The following is a 12,110-nucleotide window of genomic DNA, read 5'->3' on the forward strand; positions in this document are numbered from 1 at the left end:
ATACGCGCCACAACTGATCAACAACGTACGTGATCGACTGGGTCAGTAAAGTTTAATATTCAGTTTCCTTCAGTCAGAAAATTAAGTATGCAAAATATTGAATTAAGACTGTTTCCTGTAGGTTGCGGAAAGTGCTAAAAATACTCGCACATACTCACAGAAGTTCTGGAAGAATTACTGGAAGTTGCATGATTATCAAGGAAGATATGGAACATTGAGACAACAACAAAGAGCGCCGTGACATTCTGCTGATTTGGTGAACCTCCCTCGCCAATGTTTTTGATTAGAAACCTGCTCTGTGGTTTGCAGCAGGCAGGCTGACTGAAATGCTTTTTCATCGTAGCTAAAAATTTGGAAAGGGAAATTTGGTTAAGAAATTAAGCATATTTCATTTGCAGCTGTAAGGGTGAGAGGAAAAAGGCAAAAAAGGCCAACAATAAACACAATCTGCACCAACAGCTCCCTCAGAGGTCCAGGAACGACAAATGAACTCCATCTGTGTGTCCTCTGTCTCTGTGTGTCTGTGAGAGGAAGGAGAGCGCTGTAATTCATCAGAGCGATCACTTCCTGTAAGTCCAACACGCCGCACAGAGACAGAGTTCATGGTGGTGCAGATTTTATTGTTGCTCTTTTTGCCTTTTTCCACTCACCCTTACTTCCAGTCATTAAAACAAGAAAATTAGGACAAGATGTGCTATTCAGAATCAATCTGTTTGTTGAAAGTACATTATCTGAAGTTGAAGTTAAAGGTGTTTGAATTTTATTCTGTTTAAGTGTCAAAATGTATTTGACATGAAACATAGATGTTGGCCGATAGATGAAAACGCTCACCGGACCTCTCTGGAATCTGGAATATACATTTTTCTTGCACACTTTCGGTAAAAGCTATCTGCAGAAATCTGAAGAAGTGTTACAGGTCAGAAAAGAGCTGTCAATACCTGAAGTGTGTTCACACAGTGTGTCTGAAGTCAGACTGCTGACCAGGAGGCAGGGGCAGAACTAGAAGTTTATACAAGGGGTGGCCAGAGGGTGGGCAAGGCTTTGTCAGGGGGTCTTATACTAATAAAGTAAAATATTGTCATACTCTAATCCAGTACCTAAGGAACATGCCTTCTTGACAATTTTCATAACCCGATGCATCTTTCTGAATTTTGTCCAACAACATTTGTTTGGCAACAACTTTAATAGTTCAGTCATATCTCATAGATCATAGCTCATGTTAGCCCCCAAACAAACACACAGCCAAACTTCACACGTTGTAATCAACGTGTCAAATAGAATAGAACAGAACTGTGTGTTTGTGTCTCAATATTCCACCAAATCCCAAATCGATTACAATCAAACACAACTAATGTTGTTTCCTTAGTTATTCATGGTTTTGAGCTGCTGCATGCTTTGCCATGAGCTCCCTTTGTTTGCATCCACACCATGTTGTCACACGACCCACAAACAGAGAGAGGACCCTGCCGTCCATTTCATTCTATTGAGGTAAAAAAAATCTCCTCTCTAAATGTGCAGTCAAGTTGTCAATAGTTTAAAAAAAAATGACTCATCCGGAAACCACTTTAAAACTTATTTCTAGAGGTGACCTTTGAATAGGAATGTGTTATTCTAGCTACTGGGATCTGAGATAAACAGAAGATCAGGAAATAGGAAGGATATCACACGGAATAATGATATCATACGGCACACAACCATAACCAAGTAGGGACACCACACCTCGGTGAAACGGTGAAAACAGCAAATCTGACGACAGATTGACCTGCCTCCTGACCCATGGTTCTAGCCAAAAAGGAGAGCACACACTCACGCAAGTTCTGGAAGAATTACTGGAAATTGCGTAATTATCAAGGAAGATATGGAAATTTGAGATAACCAGAAAGAGCGCCATGGCGCTTTGGTGTTTTTCCAGACTGTCATTGCGCAACTGTATAACTGAGAATCTGGGGTATAAAATGTTTGGTCAGCCTAGAAATAGACGTCCCCCACTATCTGCGAGCCTCGTCTCCTTGTGATTCTTCTGAGAGATTTGGCTACAAAATAATTGGCGTCAGGAAAGGTCTCGGCAGAAAAGGACAGCTCTACAAATCTGCACCTTGACATTGCAAAGCGGTGGCAAAAAAGGTGGGCTATTTCTCGCATTTCTCCAACAATTGCAATTTCACCCACACCCAAGAGCAGTGAGTAAGCGTCCACAATTTCTCCGAAAAGGAGCTGTATATTTTTGTTATTAAAGTGTTATCAGAGAGGGGTATGCTGAGCTGGGCTCACTCACACAAACGGCTCTATCCCTCACATGGGAGACGGGAGCTCCAAGTGAGATGAAAAGTGAGAAGGGAAGTCTTTTTGTGTGTTTTAGCAAATTTCACTCTAGAGTCCAAACACATGCAATCAGAATCATAAAAGCTAAATGTGAGAATAGTGTGAAGCGAATAGAGAGGAGTAATTTAAAGATAGTACTCTTACTAACAGTCTCCTAAAGCTCTAAGATAGAGCAAAAGAGTGAGTCTCTTTTTTTTTTTTTTTTTTTTTTAGTTTGTGGCTAAACCAGGCTGATAGATGAAAACGCTCACCGGACGTCTCTGGAATCTGGAATATACATTTTTCTTGCACAGTTTCAGGAAATAGTCCACTGGAATCCCCTATATGACCCATACGAAACCCAGAAATGTGGTTTCCTATGAACGTGCTAGGAGTTGCTATCTAATTAAACATGTGCTAATTTGCATACATTTCCAGAACATAAATCTAAACATTGGACAAAGCCAGTTTCAAAAATCCTGTTTGATTTTGTTGACATATTATAGCCGTATTACAGAGGGAATTATGGATGTCTCTTTTTATCACTCCATTGATCAGAAAATACTGTCAACAGCCATAATAAAAAAACAAAAACAATTTTGCACTGTTTTTAGGAATAAAATGTTATATAAATGAGGCTATGAATGATATGCAAACAAACCCCTCTGTCAAAACCTTCAGAATATAGATAGGAATAAAACTGGAAAGTTTGGTGTATGTAAGTGCTACTGAAGTGGAGATTTTTGGCTCAGAGTATGAGAAAAAACTCATTTTGAGAAAACGGTCTTTAAAGATAGTATTGTATATGGCTGAATTTCATCCACTAGGCCTATAGATTACACTTCAATCATAAAAGTTTATATGAAACTCAGTTGCTGTGTCCAAGAAATTTTCAGTAGACTACAAAGCTAGAAATCTGAAGAAGTGTTACAGGTCAGAAGAGAGCTGTCATTACCTGAACAGTTTTCTGTTGACTTGCCGTCATCACTCTGAATCATCTACGTCTTTCTGTTTCTTCTTCTTTTTCTTCTTTTTTAGCAACCTGCAGGAAACAGTCTTAATTCAATATTTTGCATATTTAATTTTCTGACTGAAGGAAACTGATTATTAAACTTTACTAACCCAGTCGATCACGTACGTTGTTGATCAGTTGTGGCGCGTATTCTCCAGGTGTCAGACCTGCTTTTGGTGAAAGTGACACTCAGCACCAGAGTGGTACCACAGCACACTGACAAACACCCAGCTGACCAGCAGAAGTGTAGAATAATGACAGTAACTTGAGCGGAGCCACTGGCCTGTTGTTCTCAGCAGAAGAATAAACACATGATACACAAGTATCATTTTATTCACAGCATGAGAAACAGCATCGCTCCTGACAACCAACCACAACCAGGAAACTTGTCTCACACAAACTTACGGTAAATTAAAATCTTACTGATGAATCCTGATTCCTCATGGGCTGGGAAGTGTGTGAGGAAATGAAAATGCTTACGGACAGCGCCAGCGAGTCCAAGCGACGCATATAGAACAGAAATCAGGAAGCACCATCGTGAAAATGAAAGTTTATTAGAAGATCGGCAAAAACACGAGTTTGTTACAGATTGCGTGTATCATCTGACATTTGAGAAGAGTTCATGAGCATCTGTTGCTCTTCCTGGTCGACTAAGATGTCCATATATGTCCATGTAGAGACGGCAGAGAAAGGTATAAGAGCAGAGGTTTTAGAGAAGTAGAGACAGATCATCGAGTGCTGGGGGAACCTGTGAGACTCTGAAGACGTCTGTGAGACGAAGGACAGCGCTGTGATTCATCAGAGCGATCGATTCCTGTAAGTCCAACATGCCACTCAGAGACAGAGGACACACAGAGACACAGGACACACAGAGTTCAGATGTTGTTCCTGTCAGTTGCGGTTCTAGACCAGTTTCAATAGGGAGGCCAGGTTGGGGCCAGCTTTTCTGTTCGGGGGCACATACAACCCGGGGAAAAAAGACAAATCCCTCATTCAGACACGGGATAAATGAAACAGTATTAACAATTTCAACAAATTTGATTGGGTAGTAAACTGCTGAGACACTTTATTTCTGTCTTTCCCTTCAGTACAAAATCATTGCAATAAATCTGTCATTGTATTATTGATGCAGACTCTAGACTCAGAGTTACAGGGGCATTGGTCCCTGTTGACCCCCCCTCCAGAACCGCCCCTGGTTCCTGGACCTCTGAGGGAGCTGTCGATGCAGATTGTGTTTACTGTTGGTCTTTTTGCCTTTTTCCTCTCACCCTTAATTCCAGTCATTAATATAAGGAAATTCATTCTGAAGTCAGGCTGCTGACCAGGAGGCAGGGGCAGAACTAGACTTTTATACAAGGGGTGGCCAGAGGGTTGGCAAGGCTTTGTCAGGGGGTCTTATACTAATAAAGGAAAATATTGTCATACTCTAACCTGGTACCTAAGGAACATGCCTTCTTGACAGTTTTCATAACCCAGATGTATCTCTCTGTATTTTGTCCAAAAAACATTTGCTTGGCATCAACTTTAATAGTTTAGTCATAACTCATAGATCAGATTAAAATAACGCGACCGTCGGCATCTAACAGGATCGTACACGGCGCCCGGTCTCTAAACACTGTCATGTTTGTTTTATGATGTAGATGATGACAGATTGGTGCAGACAGAGTTCCAGAGGGAGGAGACGGCAATAGAAAAGGCTCTGTCGGCCTACAGTCGGGTACCCATCTGAGTGGGCAAAACCAATAACAGAACAGACTTATTTTATATTAACAGTAAAGTAATTGACAAAGATTTGGCACAATTTGGTTGATATGCTAAAAAAAATAAAGGTCTGTAGGAAGCATGTGTGATTTTAGAAAGTTAAGAGTTATTTCCTGCAAAATTTGGCAGGGGGTGTAATCAGGCCATATTTTTTTGTTGATTATAAAACAAATTTCAGTTTCTTCAGGCTGGGACTCTGATCAAGGCTTCAAAGTTTATGGAAGATTCAACCATGAACACTCTGGTTACACCAATTTCCTGTTTCTTGACTGAACGTGCAAATTCGACACCTTGCCATGATCACGCCATTCAAATGCTCCACATTTGAAAATGGCAGACATATAGCTCAAACAATTATTTTAAAATGTTCATGGCTTCACAAGTCCCTTGAACGTACAGGGTGGGCAGCAATGCAATATTGTGCTGTGGCTGTTGATTGGTGGAGGACGACAACCTCCACTGAAGCATCAGTTTAGGTGTTCTGTCCAATAACATATTAGAACAAAAGATGAAGTTAGTAACTCATGTAAGAGTCTGCATCCTCACTTGGGCTTATGGTTAGGGTTATTTTACATTGTTACAGTTATTTGTTTATTTTTGTATTCCTGGTTTATTAGACAGTGACAGCTGAGAGAGATTGGACGACATCCAGCAAGTGGCCCCAGACAGGAATCCATCTCAGGCTGTGCCGTGAAGACTCAGCCTTAACACATAGTCACGCCCTACCAGGTGAGCTATACAGATGCAACCTGTATTCTGATTTGTTAGCAACAACTCTTCTCGTCAACAATTATCAAAGGCGCGGGAGTTCCACTGAAGTCTCAAGGTAATTTTTTTGTTTCTTAATCTTTCAGGAAAACACGAGTTAAACCCAAAAACCATCACTTAACTCCCGAAATAAAGCGTCCAAAATGGGAAATGTACCATCAGAAAGTAACATGGGCAACTTCCTGAGATGCTGCAAGTGTGGGACAGTCCTGCCACCATGTCATTCCTTCGAAAATATAGCCCAGTGTTATGTTGAAGGGCGGCACGTGTATGTTTTCAACGGAGGTGAATACTACAGACCAGTGAACAGTAATGTTGACAGTAATGAGTATGAGTGTAGATCCTGCTTCCATAAATAGGCCAGGGATCAGGAGGAAATGAGGAGAGAGGAGGAGAGGAGGAGAGAGAAGGAAAGGAGGGGAGAGGAGGAGAGAAGATGGGAGGAGAAACGAGGAGAGGAGGAGACAGGAGGACAGGAGGAGAGGTAGAGAAAAGGAGAGAAGAGGAGAGGAGGAGAGAAGAACTGAATCAAAGACTGACAGAATTGCAGCAGCGAGCTGAGCAGCAGCTGGGGAAACAACAATGCAGAGACATTTCAGAAGACACTTTGTTCTTATCACACATCTGGATGAGTTTGAGGTGAACCATGAACCAGACCGGGAACATCCAGTCAGTCCTTGACTAACTTCTGTTTGATGAATGGATGAGTGCTCGCCCATCCCTCAGCACTCTGCAGCACACTCAGGTGTCTGTGGAAATTGATTTTTGGATTTGATTACATGCACCTAAAACAGATAAAGCAAATTATGCAGTGTTGGGGAAGCTACTTTGCAAGCGTAGCTTGTAAAACTACATGTAGTTCAGCCTGGCAGTGGTTTTCTGCCCCTGGAGAAATGTAGTTTGTAAAACTACTACAACAAAAAAAGTAGCTTTACTCATTTATTCCAGCATTAAATAAATCAACATATGGAGTATATGAAACAAGTTTTAATTTTAAAGAACAAAATCTGACATTTTCAGTCAACATCACAGGAACTTCAGAGGCACTAACACTAGAACTAGATGCCAGGGCAGAATCGCTCGTTGACACGACACATGAGCAGTTTCTCAAAGTTTTTATCAGACAGCCGGTTCCGTTTGGCACTAAAAACATCTTTACCGACACTAAAAAGCCGCTCACGTGCTGCACTGGCTGGGACACCAGCGTTGAACTTCACAAACACTTTGGACATTTTGGGTGGGGATTTGAAAGCGTTTTGTGGGGACTCATCTGGTGATTTCTTTGAAGTCGAAATTTTCGTTGTTTTCGGCGTGCAGAGCTCGCATGTGAACATGTAGGTGGTGTCTGTAGATGCATCTATATCCAACATGTACATGCTCAAATCGGGGGTTAGTGGGAGAGTTGTCCATGACGTGCTTGTGCCATATGTGCACTGCCTTCCTAGGCACAAAGACCCACCCACTCTGTGAAGCATTTGAGTGCTGCCAGGGCAAGCCAATCAGAGGCAGCTATGACTGAACATGTCATGACATGTTTCATGCCTTTTTTCAAAGAAAAATCAAATAAAATGTAAATTTGGGGGGGGGGGGGTTGATATACAAAAAAAAAAAAATGTTTTGTGTTGTTGGCCAAAATTGTAGATTGTAAACTGAGTAGTTAAACTACAAAAAAATGACCCAAAAAGTAGTTGAAATACTTGATGCAGCACAAAATATGAATGTAGTTTAACAACTAGCAAGTTACAGCAAAGTGTAGTTAAGCTGTGCAGTTCAACTACATGTAGTTTAAGTCTCCCCAACACTGAAACTGTGTGCATGTTGCCTTCTTCTGACACAGTAATGATAGAAACATTTTAATAGATTGTAAGGATGTATTGCTGTGACTAATGATAGTTTGTTATTAGAATATTACCACTGGAGAGCATCATCTGTATTAATTACATTATAATGATCCACCCACCATATTGATAGTGTTGGTTAGCCAATGTTGAATCAAAACAAGTTGGTGCTGTTTCACAGAAACAAAGATCAGTAAACTTCAAATATCATTGTTTGATTGTAAGTGAGCTTAACAAGTCGATTTTGTATCAGTTGATCATCTAAAGTATGTTTCTGTTTCAAAAGGAATCCTCAAATCAATTGTGTCACCGGCTTTTCATCAATGATTTTGTGGACATGCAAAATTCCTGTTAGTGTCCTGATGCATGTTATTAAAGTTGAATAAACTATACTTTGATTGTATTTCCTGGACTGAGAATGTCTTTTCTTTTGAGCAGTATTGTACTGGACTATGACATATTTGATTACTGATTTTACTGATATCCAAATGTAATAGATTAAGCAACAACTGTATGTATAATAAACTGTACATTAAGCAAATATCACAGATAAATAGAACAATGGACCTTGTGAAACCCCACGTGTGACCCTCTGCAATTAAGATTTAGAATTATATATGTTTACATACAGATTTTGCAAAGGTATGAGGGCACCATGCCTCTCAGACCATTTCAGTGAAGATTGCTTATTAATAATCATGTCATGGTTATTATATGGGTATATGGTTATAACATATGTTGTTCTATGGACTACCCTCCTGGGAACCTCACACAGACAACATGTCACCTGAAATAAAACAGTCAATTGAAGGAAACGCTGCCCCCTCCCACACAGACAGCAAAACGTAACTCAGGAACACACTGATAATCAAATCACTCGGTAATGACGAGCGCATAGTCACTAAACCAGCAGACAAAGGGGAACAAATCCCTTCAGATACCTTGATGATATATTTAGACTTTGGGACAGGTCAGAGGCGGAGTTCCTTTCATTTCTCCACCCTCTCAACATACACCATCCCAAAATAAAACTGCCTAGAAGGAGGAATAGCAGGGAGGCCAGGAAAGTGACCACAAATAAAGTTTCTGATTTGCAAATATCTGGGAAAAAGTTCTCTGCAATTTGAATACACCAACCAACTGATCAAAAGATGAAAATAGTCCCTCAATATAAAGATGCCTGACAGACTCAATCCCGCGGTCCTCTCAGGCTGCAAAGGCTCTATCATTACTAGAGGGATTAAAGAGAGGGTTGGAGTACAGGGGAAGGAGGAATCGCCTGGAGCTCAAACTGGCTTTTCAACTGAGTCCAAATCTTGAGACGTTTTTTTACTATGTTGTGACCAGAGTATGGTAATGGTGAAAATGGCAGGTGGAGGCATAAAACGGAGAACAGATAGGAAGGCATCCTCAACATGCAGCCACGGTGGAGCTTGATTGCTAATGTGACACCAGCGCAACATAGACCGAACACTAGCAGCCCACTGATAACATAAAAAGTTTGGTAGTGCTAGCCCACCCACTTCTTTGGGGATCTGTAGAGAGTGTCTTTTCAAATCCATGGAGGATTTTTGTTCCATATGAGCTGAGAGATCAGGCTGTCGAGAGATCGGAAAAAGTGTTTTGGAATAAAGAGGGGGATGCATTGAAAGAGATACAGGAATATTGGAGGTACATTCATTTGTATACAGTATACAGTATATAGTATAAAGGTAAGAGAGACCAGCAGTGGAGATCTTCAGCCAGTCGAGCAAGTAGAGAGGGTAAATTACACTTGAACAAATGCGAAAATTTCTGCTTACACGTTTGCCTAAAATGAGTCTGACTAGAATGAGATTTCTTAAATGGTAAGTTTGAGAGGGGGCAAAATGCGCCTGCAGTGTTAATGGGACATAAACTATTCTGATCATTTGTAACCTGTAATTTGCCCGAAATCCTCCAGCATAGCCACCAGAACGGGGGATAGATATTAAGTTAATTTATTTCAGTGACGTCAACAAGCGCAGAATAACCATTCACGGGTTGACAAGCCTCTTGTGTCTGCAGACAAACATCACAGACTACTGCCATCACCATAGTCTGATCACACTGTGGTAGATTATTATAGACAGCTGAACACACGGTCAGACAACATCACTGAAGTTTCCTGTTACACACCGATGTCACTGATAAAGATAATGCCCTAAAATACAAACATAAACCAATTACCTTGGTGATATCCATTATACATGACACTGAAAATGAAAAAATCAGATGCCATGGCAATCAACACCTGTTGGTTACCTGATTGACAGTGACAAAGCTCTATGACATCACTCACTGCCCGTTTTCTATGTACAATTTGCACTCATATGCAGTTCTGCAGACATATAGAGCAACTACATTTGCAACATTGGATAGAAATGATCAGTACGATGGATTATCAGGACGTCACTGCTGCAAAACAAAAACATGATATTTTCAGGACAAAGTTAGAATAAAGTAATCTTGAAGCAAGAATAATGCCATAATTTTCTGAGAATATAGTCATAGTATTTTGAGAAAAAGGTTACAAAGGACACAACGTTTCATATGATTACAGAGCATATGCATGTTTTAACATTTCCCAGCCCATATACAAATTTATGGCTAGTATTTTTCCTTGCAAAAGAGACTGAGGTTTGGCAGAATCATCATCAAGGTATCTGAAGGGATTTGTTCCCCTTTGTCAGCTGGTTTAATGACTATGTGCTCATCATTGTCAGGTTAGGATAAAAGGGAAAACTATGGAAGGGAAGGTGGACCAAAATGCAGTTACTGGAGGCAAGATAAGGAGAACAAAAGGCGAGCTTTATTGAAAAGCTGTATACAAAAACCAAAAGCGGACGAGCAGGGATGGAAAAACAAAGTAGCAACTAAGAACGAGAAAAAAGTAGCAAAAGAAAACAGCCAGACAAAGTACAAACCAAAGATTCAAAGTACAACTTAAACATGGGAAATTCAAAATCAAAACATACCAAAACGGGGCAGAAGCATGAGCAGGATCAGGAGCAAGAATCAGGAACATGGAACAAGGGTACAGAAGACAGAATACAGCAAACAGAAACCACAAGACAGAATCCAATGACCAGACAAAGAGTGAGGGGAAACACAGAGACTAAATACACAGACACTAATGACATGAAGAGGCACAGGTGAGGAGAGAGGAGGAAGGAAGCCAGGTGTGATAACGAGGGGGAGGAGCACAGAGGAACAGACCAGGAGGGAACAAGACAACAGACAGAGGGAGCCAGAGGGGAGAACATAGGAGAAACTGAAAGGACACAAGAGGGCATGGAACATCAAAACATGAGACACAAGACATGGAGAAAGCAAAACATAAACACAAGACAAGATACAAGGATGTAAATCAAATACAAGAAACCAAAAACCAGAAACAAGAACAAAACAAACAGGAGTCATGACAATCATTACCGAGTGTTTTGATTATCAGTGTGTTCCTGAGTTACGTTTTGCTGTCTGTGTGGGAGGGGGCAGCGTTTCCTTCAATTGACTGTTTTATTTCAGGTGACATATTGTCTGTGTGAGGTTCCCAGGAGGGTAGTCCATAGAACAACATATGTTATAACCATATAATAACCATGACATGATTATTAATAAGCAGTCTTCACTGAAATGGTATGAGAGGCATGGTGCCCTCATACAAAAAATTAAATCTGTATGTAAACATATATAATTCTAAATCTTAATTGCAGAGGGTCACATGTGGGGTTTCACAAGGTCCATTGTTCTATTTATCTGTGATATTTGCTTAATGTACAGATCATTATACATACAGTTGTTGCTTAATTTATTACATTTGGATATCGGTAAAATCAGTAATCAAATATGTCATAGTCCAGTACAATACTGCTCAAAAGAAAAGACATTCTCAGTCCAGGAAATACAATCAAAGTATAGTTTATTCAACTTTAATAACATGCGTCAGGACACTAACAGGAATTTTGCATGTCCACAAAATCATTGATGAAAAGCCGGTGACACAATTGATTTGAGGATTTCTTTTGAAATTAGAACACATGAAATAGAAACATACTTTAAATGATACAACTGATACAAAATCGACTTGTTAACACTCAGGTTAACTTGACTTTTAGTGTATGTGATTTAAAAATAAATTTAAAAAAACATGTTCAGTGTTTGACTGTAAAGAGTTGGGGAAATAAACTCACACCTTCTCTGTTAGAAGCTTGTTTTGATTTGATTTGATTTGTCATTTTTGTTGATTGCTTGATTGATTTTGAGTTTCATATGATAATCATACTTAAGAAATGGCAAACACAGAAAGGTATTTTTGGAAGATTAAAACATTAATCCAAACTGTTCCCAAGTCATCTGCTCAGATCAGAGCTCACTTACAATCAAACAATGATATTTGAAGTTTACTGATC

General features: G+C 40.0%; 1 protein-coding gene and 1 long non-coding RNA gene across 6 annotated transcripts in view; one reads left to right on the forward strand and one right to left on the reverse strand.

Moving 5' to 3' along the window:
• LOC119016819 overlaps positions 1–12,110 on the reverse strand; it is a 37,490-nt gene that overhangs the window by 19,907 nt on the left and 5,473 nt on the right. Inside the window, exons 1-2 of one of the 2 annotated variants that reach the window (XM_037093116.1) lie at positions 3,424–3,537; positions 3,257–3,343 (exon numbers count right to left, since the gene is read on the reverse strand). The gene's annotated coding sequence lies outside the window, so the exon portion shown is untranslated. Of the gene's footprint in view, positions 1–3,256; positions 3,344–3,423; positions 3,538–12,110 lie in introns of those variants that run through there. The other variant, XM_037093114.1, reaches the window with a different exon arrangement.
• Positions 1,967–8,083, forward strand: LOC119016823. 4 transcript variants are annotated; one of them, XR_005074261.1, is made up of 4 exons: positions 1,987–2,124; positions 3,991–4,129; positions 5,692–5,803; positions 5,929–8,083. It is a non-coding gene; the product is annotated as an uncharacterized LOC119016823 (long non-coding RNA). The 4 variants fall into 4 exon arrangements; XR_005074262.1 differs by lacking the exon at positions 1,987–2,124 and adding an exon at positions 3,634–3,719; XR_005074263.1 differs by lacking the exon at positions 3,991–4,129 and having other exon boundaries at positions 1,967–2,124.

Source organism: Acanthopagrus latus, chromosome 3, assembly GCF_904848185.1.
Source record: "Acanthopagrus latus isolate v.2019 chromosome 3, fAcaLat1.1, whole genome shotgun sequence".
Taxonomy (NCBI): domain Eukaryota; kingdom Metazoa; phylum Chordata; class Actinopteri; order Spariformes; family Sparidae; genus Acanthopagrus; species Acanthopagrus latus.